Source organism: Sebastes umbrosus, chromosome 15 (assembly GCF_015220745.1).
Source record: "Sebastes umbrosus isolate fSebUmb1 chromosome 15, fSebUmb1.pri, whole genome shotgun sequence".
Taxonomy (NCBI): Eukaryota; Metazoa; Chordata; class Actinopteri; order Perciformes; family Sebastidae; genus Sebastes; species Sebastes umbrosus.
Genome location: NC_051283.1, coordinates 10,625,178 through 10,638,429, shown reverse-complemented (window position 1 = coordinate 10,638,429; position 13,252 = coordinate 10,625,178).

Below are 13,252 nucleotides of genomic sequence, written 5' to 3'. Positions count from 1 at the left end.
GACCAATCAGTACATCAATGCTGAGTGAAAAATAAGGTGTGAAGGTGTTGCATGCTAAAAAGAAACAACAACACAAAACAACCGAACCAAAAGACCATATGGGAGCAGAGAAACTGAGCCCAGCTTTCTAGGCTGGCCCTCATCAGTTCAGGTGATACAGCTCGATAACGAGTTGAAAGGGAAGGAGAAAACAAAAACAGACACACAGGAGGGCTCGTCACACTGTTTGGTTTATGAGATGACTGGAGAATCTATCACCTGTAATTTTGGAACACACACACACTCTCCTCCTCATAACCCCAGGAAGCCAAAAACACTCACCACATACTGATTATATGTCACCAGTCTCCATGGTGACTCCAGAGCCATCTGGAGCACAATATGAGGCATCTCTCACACACACACACACACACACACACATGCTGAAACAACATATGCATACACACCAGCAATAATCTCATTGTGTCAAAATTGGTTTCCCTGGTAATTATAATTTCTCACGTTAAACTCTGGAAAACTCTTGGGGACAGGCTCCAGCTTATGTTTGTCATTACCAGAACTGTCTGTGTGTGTGTGTGTGTGTGTGTGTGTGTGTGTGTGTGTGTGTGTATTTTATAATAATGTGCATGTGTCTGCAGGTGCCACAGAAGCAGTCACTCCCAACGATCGTTTCCACCTGCCGCTGCACCTCCAGGCACAGACACATTTACGCTCAGGCAGACTAACGGAGAGAAATAAAAGAGTAGCAGTCGTAATTCAGGCGTGCTATCGGCTGGTGCGAGACCATCTCCGGCAACACCCTAAATGAGTTCTCCTGTCCCCCACGGCAAGATGGAGCACTGCTGATAAAGCAGAGCCGCGGGCCTCGGCTTTCTAGTTTACGCTGCTACTAAATCACAGTTTGTGTCCTGCACCCCTGTCGGCTATACGTTCAAATAGGAGGATGAACTGGAAACAGAGAAGGCAATAACATGGGTGAAGCCTTTGCTAACTCTGAGTGTGTGTGTGTGAGTGTGTGTGTGTGTGTGTGTGTGTGTGTGTGTGTGTGTGTGTGCATGTGTGTGTGTGTGTGTGTGTGTGTGTGTGTGTGCGTGTGTGTGCGTGTGTGTGTGCGTGTGTGGGTGGGTGTGTAACGGCAACATTTTAGAAGAAGTGAAGACATTTTGTCTGATCCTCACTACTTCGAAGGGCGTTTTGAGGATTAAGACTTAGGTAGAGTTAGGTTTATGTTTAGCATTTAGTTGTAATTGAAAGCTGCAAAAATGAATCATTTGATATTAACAATGATTGACTATGTGTAATACTTTTTAGCCTTTTAGCTATTTTTTTGGCTGTTCAGACTCGCTCTCATCAACCACATATCCATCCAGAGCAGGCAACTGTAAAACCTCTAAAAAAAAACAGTGTACACGACCTGCCCAACACTTAATAGCAGGTGGACAAAGTTAGCAACTAGCTAACATGGAAAAATGGACTTGCATTTGTTGGAAACATGACTCTAATTGAATGCTAGTGTTGCTCCGTGTCTAATCAGATCACCATAACAACATTATTAGATGATAGGAGTGTTGCCATATACCGATATTACTGATAACCGTGATATTTAAGAAATTCAATATTTATATCTTGGTAATAACACATATATGATAGTATTGTGTAAATAACCCAGCACCTCTTAAATCATTTCGTTATGGTTACAGACTCTCTCCATCTCATTACACTTCGTATTTTGAGTGTAATTCATTTGCCATAAAAGAGACAAAATGCACGATAAACAAAGTTAAAGATGGCTGATAGCATTATTTTTTTTTCAACTTTCTATAGATATCGTAATAATATAGTTATCATGAATTCGATAATCGTGTAATGAAAATGTCCCTTTCACTAATTCAGCTCAGTCGCACCACTTTCCCTGTACCATTCACACCGACTGTACACATGTTTCAGCCGTGTTAACACCTACTTATTACACGGCTGTGTTGAATACTCAATTCTGATTGGTCAATCACGGCATTCTGCGGCCTGTAATTTCTCTATAACAGACCGTTGCTATGTATAACAGACCGTTGCTATGTATAACAGACCGTTGCTATGTATAACAGACCGTTCCTATGTATAACAGACCGTTGCTATGTATAACAGACCGTTCCTATGTATAACAGACCGTTGCTATGTATAACCGACTGTTGCTATGTATAAAAGACCGTTGCTTACTTAAGAAACGGTCCGCAAACCTTATCCCTTACATATACGTCTGCCGGTCATCCAGAATTAATGGAACCATAGTTACATACTAACTGTCATTTCAATGATTATACCAGCTGGGTAACGGCTTATGTTTTACTTGCTTGAATGTGATGTCACCTTATAAAGGCCTTTACAGACTGAAGGCATTTTTTTCATGCGATTACTTTACAACTGTTGTTGTTGTCATTAGTACTTTTACACAGAACGCCAATAAAAGTGTTGTCGTTTATTCACAGCAAATTTCATTACTCCTTTCAACCTTGACAAGGGTAGCGCAGACCAGATACACTCTGTTCTTACCTTTAACAATAAAAGCCCTAGATATATAATATTCGCAGGCGAGTGTGTAAAGGCCTTAATTCAGCGGCATGGAGTATCAAGTAATGTCATAGATTTGTCACATATTGTTTTTTGTTTTGGTCTACAGGGCAGCATTACTTGATTTTCTCTAGAAAAAGGTGAATAACTACTGTTGCGATGAAAACTATATGGGACCAGGATCAATAGATAATGTAATAAAGTGACTGCACATATAATTCACTAACTCAAAAAAAGTTGATTTTGTTGTTAAGTTACTCTTTAGGTTTATTCTCTCTTTAATGTTAGGGCTAGGGGCCTATAATGTATTATGGTAACTATGGTCCTCACAAGTATAGACGAACAAGTACAGAAGTATATGTGTGTGTGTGCATTTGTATTAATCACATTTCAGGGACAAAAATATGTTCACACAGTCACATTAAGGGGATTTAACTTCCATATGGGGACAAAAATAACTGGTTCGGTGAAGGTTAGCTGAGGACCTTTGAGTGAATGCAATGTCCTCCTAAGTGACAAAAACAAGTACGTGTGTGTGAGTGGGTTCCTTTACTTAGCAATGATTGTGTGATTGACTAAGCCTCCTCTTCTCCTTTACTGTTCCTTGAAGCAGAGTGGTTTTATGAGTGTTTGAAAGCAGATATAAAACCCCAGTGCTATTTCCACAATGAGACTACTCCCATAATGCATTGCTGTGGAGGGGAAACGTTCCCTATTTAGTTTGGTTTATGCCATAACTCAGTTCCCTCCCTCTTTTCACGAGCTGTAGCTGTTGAAACAACTGATCTGTTTTCTCCCTCTTCCAATAAGCAATACAAGGCCTTTAATGGGACTAGTAATGGATTCCATGTTGACACCAGTTCAATCACCATTAGATATAAGCTACTCTCCAACCCCCTCTCTCTGTTCCATAATGTATGTTTAATGACAGTGTTTAATTGTCATTCAGACTTGCTATTGTCATTGTCAGTCACTACTGTTAAGGCCGATTATGACTTTAATTGAATATTGGCTCAGCACACAGGCTCATTAGTGATTTGTTGAGTTAATAAGGTGCAAATGGGAAAGTAACTTTGCCAAAAAAACGTCAGTTGGCATCCATTAGTGCCAGGCTGCCAAATCTGCATTCAAGCAGTAGTGTGCTTGAATGCAATAGTAACAAGTGATGGGGATATATAATAGAGTACTGTACATGCCTTGATTAGGGGTTTGATTACCATTTGTACATTTTGACTTACTTCATCTTTTCTAGGCTGATACATAATTAAAAAAGTAAGTCTACGCAATAAAATACTTCAAATTAATTGGTATAAAAGTATTAAAATAGTGAAATAAATCGAATAAATTGCTTGCCACCTGTCAAAAGGATCTATTGAGTCACATTTCTTAAAAATGAAAATGAACACTGATTAGGCTTTTTATACCATCTCTGTCTTTGTCACACATGCAACAAAATTCAGCTCTCTTCAGCAATTCCTTTAAAACGTATTCAGGTGCCGCTGGGTTCAAATACCAAACATTAGCCGCACTGCAATTAAGCCTCATTTCGCCGCGTTTCGCACAATCACATCTGATGAGTGCTGTTTAGAGCTGTCACTCCGCTCAGCCTCGACACTTCAAAAGCTACTCTGTCATCATTTTGTAAAAGTCAAACTGTGACCTCCTTTTGATGGAGCGTATGTGGCGTGCAATCTGCCTCAGTGTCACCTTTCACTCACTGGCGGTTTAACGAAGAAAAGACCATCTGAATCCGAGCATGAGAGCAGGGGTATTTCTAATTGGAGTGAATTGATGTTTTTTACTCTTTAACAAAGCTGGTAGATGAATGAGCATCACAGCTTTGACTCAAATGGACTTTTAAGCTGCTGAGAGGATATTTAAGCAGATAAATGAGAAAAATCCTTTTCTTCTTGCCAGGATTGAATTTTATATGCCGGTACAAACACTAATATTATGACTTTTAATTTCTTATCAGTATTTTCATTGTAGTTTGTATTAAAGGTGCACATTTGCATATCTGTTACAGCACCTGTGTTTGTCCTTGTTAAATTTAATTCCAAAAGCATGACTTAATAGGCTGTCATTAACAGAGGGATTATTTAAATGCTTTTGATGAATTATTTATTATTTAAAATGTATGAGTATTTCCAGTGTATGCTACTTTATAGTTCTCCTGCACTGCATTTCAGGGGGAAATATTGTATTTTTTGCTACATTATTTATATTTTTTGACAGCTATAGTTAATATTTTCCTTTCAGATTAAGATTTTACATGAAATATATGATAATCTTATAAATAAAATTCATTGTTAAAGTGGCCCTCAACCTTATGGACTCGTAACCTTTTACAAAAAACGCAGTGTCTAGTTGGGGCCCCCGTCATGTTTCCATCAAGGAGATATTGGTTTCATTTAAATAAGTTTGCAGCCCATTCACACAAAATGCGCAAAGCATTTAGCGTGCAATAAGTGTGTCATTTGTACGCCATGTAGTCATAAATATGCTATGCTCAGAGTTAATGGTAGATGGGTCCAACAAACACACAACTTTTAACCAGAAGACCGGTGTTCGAGACCGGTGTTTTGTTTTGTAAGTTACGTCAGTGACATTTGTGACGTGTTTTTTTGTGACGTTTGTGACATGTTTTCCGTACTTATGTTACATTGTTTCCGTACATATTTTACTTAGTTTACATACTTGTTTTAATCCCAACTATGACGTTTTCCCTGAACATAACTAAGGGATTTTGTTGCCTAAATCTAAGTGAGTGCTTTTGTTGCCTAAACCTAACTGTGGACGTTACTTTAGTTTTGTTGCGTGGCGTACAACTGACACGCAAATGTCAATCCACATGTGTACAAAAGAATAAGTACAATTGTCTACAATTTGCACAATAACCACTTGCACGCCTTGCTGATCAAAACTGATGAGTTGATTCTCAGTGAAACTGTCGTCCTCTTTACAACTTCTACACATTCCTTCATTGTTTAAGCCATTACATGCTAAATGAACCATTCAATTATTAAGAACTGTAAGACATACATGTATATTGCATAAATATCCATTGCATGATGTTACGTACTGTGAAGAGGTACAATTATTTGTTTTTTATTGAACTACAGCAGGTTCTTTCATTGTTGCACAGTTTGTTTTTTGGCATGGATGTCATTTTGTAGCAAATTTTCTATTCACTGTATAACTTTACATGAAAGCTCAACGATGAATTTTCTATTTATAATACATGTAACACATGTTGTGTAACACTGTTTCTGTGTACTACAGTATTGTACAATATTGACTTTTACCAGTAAACGTTGCCCTACTGTTGAAATGCAAATTTAAAAAGCTCCGTGCGATACACAATAGCCTTCAGCTAGAAAAAGATTGACATTCTGGTATAGTACAGTAAGTAGTCAGTGTCAACAAAAAGTAGAACAAAATAGAGATTTGCATATAAGAAACATGTCCAGGGTTGACTGTCATGGTGGCCAATTTACTGACACAATAAACTAGGTTTAGAAGCATGAATGAAGTGTTTTGGGTGAGTTACTACCCTTTTGCAAACATGTAATAGAGTTGTGATGACCCATCAAACAGTTGTGACAATTGCACTTCCAGTTTAAAGAATGTTAAGACTGTTTTAAAAGTGAGCCAAAGCGATTGAGAAAAACTGTAATGTCACATGTCAATCACGGGGGCATTTCTTTTTCTGCAGGAGGATACTTTAAGTACATTTAGCTGATTCTGTACTTTTACTATGGTAGGATTTTGAATGAAAGACTTGTGTCACGGTGGTGAATATGGGCAGCAGAGGAAGGAGGACTGAGATGCAGACAGTTGAGGCAGATATGTAGTCGTAGGTGTACAGTTTGTAGTGAGTGACTGATAAGGGAAGTGAGAACAGGTGAGCAGGTGAATGAGCAGGAGGTCAGGTGACTGCAGGGCTGATGAGGGAAATGGGAACAGGTGAGCATATGACTGAAGAAGTCCAGTGAAACAGTCTGAGGCCATCTGGTGAACAGGTAGGGAAGTGGGGTTGTGGATGAGGAGGAGGGACGAAGGAACAAACTGTTACATTTCTAGCATTTATATATCACTGTATTGGTACTTTTGATTAAGTAAAGTATCTGAGTACTTCTTCCACCACTGGAGTCAGAATACATAATGTCACCAATTGAGGACTATACATTTTTCTTTGCCAATGCCAGATAAAATCCTCAGACGTAAGTTCAGTGCAATTTTGGAACATTTGAATAAATCTATTTCCTATTTTTGGATAATGTTACTCCACATCCATCAGGGAGGGAAAACCAACAGGCATGCTTTTCCTCCTGAAGACCACCAATGCTCTTCTTACCTCGCCCCCTGCTGGCTAAAAGATTGAACTGCAGTTAGGAAATAAGTCCTTCTCTTCCCTCTCCTTAGACACTAAAATAATGCTTTAGACAAAACTGAAGGAGAGTACAGAGAAAAAGAAAAAAGAGAGAGGATATGGGAGAGGAGGGAGACTTTGTGCATGAATGTGTGCGAGTGTTTATCTCCTAGGTGACTTGTGACAGCAGTGGTTTAATCATGCCATGCACACACACTCAAGTCCTCCCACTGCTCACAAAGCCATTGTTGTGAATAAGTAATGTCTCCAGCTGGAGTCCCAGAGCTGTTACGTTTTTGATGCCTTGCTGCCGAATATAGAGACAGTGTGCAGAGGAGCAGAAAGAAGAGGATTATTACATAACCACTGACCTCAACCTCTGGACATCCTCCGTCAGTGTACAGTGTACAGCACAGTGTGAGCTGGGGTTACACTGTTGGTCGTCGGTTTTTGATCTTCTATAAAATAAAAATCTGATTTGGCTGTGCAGGGTTGGTTTTGCTGCCTCGGGGGGGGATGGGGTTTGGGGGGTGGGAGGAGGAGGTTTTGTGTGGAGCTGTTCAGGTTGGACTTCCATGCATTCACTCTCACTCTTCTACTCACAGTCAGGCACTAACGTTTTCCTCCCATCTCATCAATCACAATGACACAGACTCCACTCTTTCCTCTTTAAGGTGTCTTTTATCTGCTATCTTCTTCAGCATCACAATGCTTAGGCCCAATCTGATAAACCACATACAGTATAAGGACAGATGTCAACACATTTATTTGTATACACTTGTGCATAAATATTTTTTATTATTTTGCATTTCTAAAAAAAAACAAAATTACTGTTCTACAGTCATGAAAATAAAGTTATTTTGCAAAGAGAGTTATGATGGTAAAAAAAGGTAGAAACACTGTTAGCCACCTTTAATATAATGGATCTAACTGTATCAAAATCATGCACAAAACACCAACCATAACATACTGCTTCTTCTGGAATATTTTGGCCCTGGAAAATTACATTTTGAAGGTCCTGAATATCCGCTTTTGGAAGTTTAGATCTGAGCATCTTAGTCTTTAAAATTTGTTTTCTAAATGCAGCTGTAATCTCACAAGTACCTCCATGGCTGCATTATAAGTATTTATAATTTGTCGTCTGATGCAGTCAATTTTTGAAATATATCAATATATGGATGTGTTTTCTGACATTGGCTATAAATTGCAGTCAATAAAATTGACTCTAAATGAGGAAGAGATATACAAAATCTGATCACAGCAACTTTCAACCTGTGATTTAAAAGTAGAGGAATACGGGCTCAGATCATTTACTTAAGTAAAAGTAGCAATATCACAATGTAAAAATGCTCCGGTACAAGTAAAAGTGCTACACTCAAAATTAAAAGTGAATGTATTTATATTGTATATGATTGAATTTGATTTGATTATTTATTTTTTGATTATTTTTTCCAAAACAAAAAGACAACTACATATAATGATAGTAATAACATGGCATTGAAATTAGTTTACAAAAGAAAAAAAAAGACATAAGAAAAAGAAGAAATAAAAAATATAAAATAAATACAAATAATTGTAAAATAACTGTGTATGCACAAACCAAAGAAAAATAATTAATTTGATTATTTCTGATCCAGTGTGAGCAACATTACAGCTGGTTGAGGACAAGCTAATATTTATGACTGCATATATTGAATTTGATGAGTTTATTGATTGTTTTGTATATATTTAAGAGCTTTAAAGCTGCATAAAAGAGGAGAAAAGTACCTTAAAATTGCTCTTACTTGACTAAATGTTCTTAATTGTTTTTCAGCACTGGTAATATGTTTACTACACAACCATACCTAACAACAACAGTAGGAGGCACTATATCTCTGATTCCTAATGGCCACCAGTAAAAGCTTTCTCATATTTTTTGAGTCTTTAGGCCTTGGCACACCAGCAGCCAGGCATCTCTGGGCTCGATCATTTATCGTCTTGTGTTCATTTACCTGACTGAGCATAACACACCCGTCAAATTGTGTAAATCTGCAGTGGAGGCCATCGTGACAGAGAATTGTGTGAACAGATGTTTAGTCGTGTGAATCAGTGACTTTCACACGTTTAGGGTCGTTTTTGCTCATTTTTCATCCACGATTTCCTTTTCTTTTTCCATGAGCCGCAGAACCACAGCAGAACAAAACAAACTAAAACTTGTGTTGCCAAATGCGACTTGGCATCAGACATCTTCTTTATTTGTATTCGTAGCAGAACAACATCAGATGCACTGGCTTAGTGTGTTTGCTTTGTCTTGTCACGATGCTCCTTTTCATGTATATAAACTACTGAATAGTGATTTCCTTCCATATAGGCGCAGAATGTAAGTGCATGTCAATGCTCAGCTGGCTGCGGTTTACACAGAGTGTTCAAGTGCAACTTTTACCAGAAGAGGAGAAGCGTTGTTTTATCAGCGTTGTTTTGAAACGTGAGTTTTGTCAGTAATAATCGCTGAGTTACTGGCAATAACACACAACCCCTGCAGATATAATGGTAATGGGTTATTCTCCTGAGCAGAAAAATCATAATAACTGCACCTTAATATGATATACAAGACCTTCACATCAATACACTTTTCCCACTGGCTGCACCGTTACTGCAATGCTAATGAAGGGAACGCTTATTGAACAGCAGGATCATTAAACTGTGTGTGTAGAAAGAGGAATCGAGTAGAGACCCAGAAAGGAGTCTGGTGCTGATGATGATGATGATGATGTGGATGTTTCCTTGATATGAAGACTCAATGCGAAAAAAAAGTGTGAAAGTAAAGCGAGGTATATCTGCTTCGCTCAGTCGAGCAGGGATGGTGAATGTGTCCCCGTTCTCCTCCTAATGAGAGCACACTGGCAATAATGTTAACGCCTGGAGCCAAGAGAGAGAAAGTGTGGCGATGTGTGTGTGTGTGTGTGTGTTTCTTGGGGGAATCAGTAGCGCCTTATAGATTGGAAAACAGGCCTGCGTGGGGAACATATTAGAAAATCTGGTTCTCTTTCGCTCAAGATGTTTCTCGTTGTCAGCCAGTGCTGGAGTCCAAATCTTAAAGGTAGAGAGAGACAGAGAGAGAGAGAGAGAGAGAGAGAGAGAGAGAGAGAGAGAGAGAGAGAGAGAGAGAGAGTCAGGATGATGGCAGAGCCCCATTCATCACAAACTCAGGGAGGAATCTAGAATCTGTTATTTTGCAGCACACTGACAAAAACAGAGCAGAAATGGCAATGACAGATACTGGATTCATGTGTGACAGAGATCGTGACACACACACACTGAAGTGCTGTCAGCATCAGTACCGCAGTTATTCATCAAAGCGTCTCCTCCCTTTCGTCTCTTCTCTCATCTTCTGTGCACATCTTCCTCATACATGACGGTGCAGAAACTTTCCTGATGATGAAGAAGGATTACATAATGTGGGAAATATAGGAAATGACCACAATCCAGCTGCTTTTGTGTAATCCAAAGAGATTAAAGGTGAGAAAGCAAATTCACCTTGAATTTATATACAGTACAATCACAATTTAGTGTAACTGAATGTTCGCTAAGCCCCAACCCCCCCGTTACTGTTGCTATACACCTTTTTAAATTTTATGTTTCAGCACGGCACATGTGCAGTTTACAACAGGGACAAATTTATCGTTGAAACTGTTATTGTATCTTTGTAATTTTTTTAACAAAAAAATCAGGTCCTTGATTTCAGATAGAGACAAAAGCATGATTCTTCAGGCGACAATCACCAGCTAAAATGACAACTGTTGCCATCAGATTTTGTCAGCTTCAGAATAATTTATCTAATTTTAGCTTCATGAGTTGGTTGAAAACAGTGACAATGTATGTTTACATGCACACTAATATTCCACTATTATTCTGACAATATTCTGAATTTGATATTCTCAATTCTCAATTTGGATATTCTGAGGTAGGCTTTATTCCGAATGGAGCATTTTCCAATTAAGACATAGGATATGCCGATATTATTCTGGTTTTAGGAGCATTCTTTGAACATGTATACAGCGCATTCGGAATCTGCGTCTCAATTGGGGTTTTTACGGCCTCTTGCCTGTTTACGGACAGTTCTGTGCGTTGAACACAAACCAACTAGAGCTGACAGTTTGCAGAGATGCATGCCCAAAAGAAAAGCCCACATTACTGGTTCTGAAGGAGAAACACACCTGCTTTTAAACATTATGAAAGACTTTGGATATCAATGGGTTGGATATGCGCAAATATCACAAAGCCGACCTTTTCAAGAAGGAATGACAGAAGGAGGTTTTGTTCGAACAGTCGTACAAGTACGCCTCCGGTTACTTTAATCGGAATATGCACGGATGCATGTGCAGGAATATTAGTGGAATGTTAATTTTCATTCACTGCGTAAAATGCTTAGTCTTTCTCCAAGTAAGGGCAAAAAAAAGGACTTTTTAAAATCTCCAACTGGTTTATTATAAAATGAGAAGATTGTAAAAATCTTCAATGTTTACTTGATGGCTACAAGCATGATATTGTGCTAAAAGATTGACGTTAATGCTACATGTCCCAAGAAATGGAAATCATCCTCACCAGTTGACGATGCACGTGGAAAAGAAACACATCATTGTTTTTCAGTGTAGATAGCCCTAGTGTTAGAAGTATGATAAGGAAGACATTATGAGAGAAAAGGTCTTTAGGATGAGGACTAAACAATGTGTTGGCTAAATGTAAAGGTATCTTGGAGTGTTAACTTGCTCAAATCCAATTGTGTTAGCGATGAGCTGGGATTTTTGTTTTTAACACAACCTGTTACCCCACAAAATAATATAGTATGAAACACCCTTGGCCTTGAATGCTGGGTTACTGTAGTAAATAAGCTGGTTAAATGGACATTTCTTAGCGAATGTTTGCATCTTGTGTTGGAGCAGATTAACCTATACCATTTAATCTATTCCTTAAACTTTGGGTCTTGTATTGTTAGTTCTGGAGAGGGTAAAAATATAAAAAGTATCACTCTTACTATTGCCCCATGCACACCGCTTCCAGAAAATCCAAAGAAATCCAAAGTTTGACAGGCCTGCTGTGCCTATTTGACTTGAATAATAAAGGCTTAATGGAGGATTGGAGGGTTGAAGTAGAGCCGGAGAGACGAGTGTAACAGTGTAATGCTAAAGAGCGATTCCAGTACGGAAGGGGGTGGGGGTGGGGGTGGGGGGGGGTGGGGGGGGGGGGCCTCAAGGGGTTCCCCGGCAAAATGAGACAGTTTAATTTCACAATAATTTGATTCACGAGAATATGTCCCTTCAGGGCACGAATCAGAAAGGATGATTTAATAATAGGCATCGCCATCACCGCCATTATCTCCCCTCATACATAGCAAACAGCTCTACGATTTAATATCAAATGATCATCCGCAACAGTATGATGCAGGGGGTTCAGGGACTATAATCTGATCAAATGAGTCCGTCGGGGCTGATCTGAGCAACATATACCTGGAATACAGAGTCAAAAATAGTTTCATGACAATGTGCGGGGATGAAAGTGACTTTGCTATAAATGGACACACGTGCTCACACTGTCACACACACATGTCTCAAATGTCACTGCACCGGTTGGCAGCATCTCCTTCCTGTTAGGTAACAGAGGGGTTTGCACCCTCAGCACTGGGCACCTGTACATGTCCTTGTAGGAAGAGAGGGATGCTAAGAAAAGACGCTGACGTTGAAACAGCAGCCATTTATCTCTGTCTATCTCTCCTGTTCACACACACACACTTTCTAAATCTCTCTCCCCCGTCTTTACTCTCCTTCCGTCCCTCCTAGGACAGTCCCTCTACCTGATGCCAACACTTCAATCGGGACCACTTAAGGAAATAAGCTGCTGCCATCTTTCCGCTGCAGGGACAAGTGTGTAGAACTGCTGTGTGAGAAGAAGACAGTATCCCGTCCATATCCCCATTAAGAGATAAGAATACACCAAACTTTACTATGTTAATCCATAATACAACATAGTGTTCAGTTATAGTAGATGCCTTACTATTGATGTCACTACAAAATGGAAACAAACACAAAAATCACAACAAAACTACTTTGCTAGGTTTAGTAACAAAAGCATCATGATTAAAATAAGTGAAAGTTGACTTTTAGTTTCACAAAGGACACAAACTCCTCAACACATTCTCACAATGCAGCCCGGTTGCACTAAACGGCGTATGAATGACACCATAATCGCAAGTCATTTTGCGGTGTAATAAGTACACCGTTCTTGCTTTTTCTGTGTCATTTGTACACCATGTAATCTGTAAATGCATCCGTCTAAATA